Source organism: Clarias gariepinus, chromosome 3 (genome assembly GCF_024256425.1).
Source record: "Clarias gariepinus isolate MV-2021 ecotype Netherlands chromosome 3, CGAR_prim_01v2, whole genome shotgun sequence".
NCBI lineage: Eukaryota > Metazoa > Chordata > Actinopteri > Siluriformes > Clariidae > Clarias > Clarias gariepinus.
The window spans coordinates 18,236,631-18,237,709 of record NC_071102.1 but is presented as its reverse complement, the minus strand read 5'-3'; the positions used below and the strand labels follow the sequence as shown (position 1 = coordinate 18,237,709).

General features: G+C 36.7%; 1 long non-coding RNA gene across 1 annotated transcript; it reads left to right on the top strand.

Annotated features, from left to right (window-relative positions):
* Nucleotides 1–464: 464 nt before the first annotated feature.
* Nucleotides 465–1,079, top strand: LOC128518386 (uncharacterized). Its single transcript, XR_008357716.1, has 3 exons — nt 465–573; nt 666–741; nt 990–1,079. It is a non-coding gene; the product is annotated as an uncharacterized LOC128518386 (long non-coding RNA).

Sequence of the window (1,079 nt, the reverse complement as noted above, 5' to 3'; positions counted from 1 at the left end):
GCAAAGCATGATGGTAGCCCATCAAAACCCCGCCCACGCCACAATATGGTTTACCCTTATGTCCCAGAGGAATATGAGTGGGGAACAGTTTTGAGGTGTCCATTATACATCCAGACAGCCAGACATATTAACAATCCACTATCTTTAGGATAGAGCCCTGTAAGGGAATACAGTTATATCAAACCACAGCTGCATTTTAATTAACTATTGAAGGTTGAAAGAACTGCCATCATGTTTGGCTTTTTATATCCATAACGGACGTATGCGACATGATGCATCAAAATCTTTTATAATTAGTGATCATATCTACATTTAAATAATCTTTAACAAAGTTATAAGGGGGAAAAGCTATAAATGAACAGTAAACATACTGAATTACAGACAGAATTCTATTACAAACCTGCTTGTAAAAAGTTTCATAAATTTTGTAAGTGGCCTCTAGAGGTCACTATAAGTTATAGTTCAGTCAGCTTATTCATGTGATGGGGTTGTGATTATAAACCCAGGAACCTGTATAACCTCTCAACAGTTTAACGGTTAAGATTTCCTTTGTCCAAGAAGCTCAGCACAAATGTAAGTGAACTTAGTTTGTGTAATTCTAGTGCTGTGCATTTTTGAATTGTTTGGGTTGCTCTGCCTCATGTTCACATTTGTGTGCTGTTTAGCCCAGAGCCTTTAAAGCTAACTTCTACCTCAGGAAGCAGCAAGTTAAAAGTTTGCACCCTTGGTGAGCGGAGCGAGGTGTGTGTTTTTGATTCCATGTTTAAGACAGGGAAAATCTTTAATGATGTTTCTGGAATTTTGTTTTGTTGTGTCTCTCTTACAAAAAGTTCATGTGTTTATATTGTTTTAAATACTGTAGTTTTAAGGTTCATATGTAGCATATGTATAAATGCATGATGATGTACTGTAAAGATGTGAGGGTTTTATTTGTAAATTTGTATTTAGCCAAAGGCTTATTTAACCAGCTATTTATGTGTTTATTTTAGTTTTCACGGTGCTTACGCTGGTTGCAGAATAAAATCAATTGCACCCGTTAGAGACTCTCTGCCTTGTATTCAGAAGCCAAGGGCTGCGAC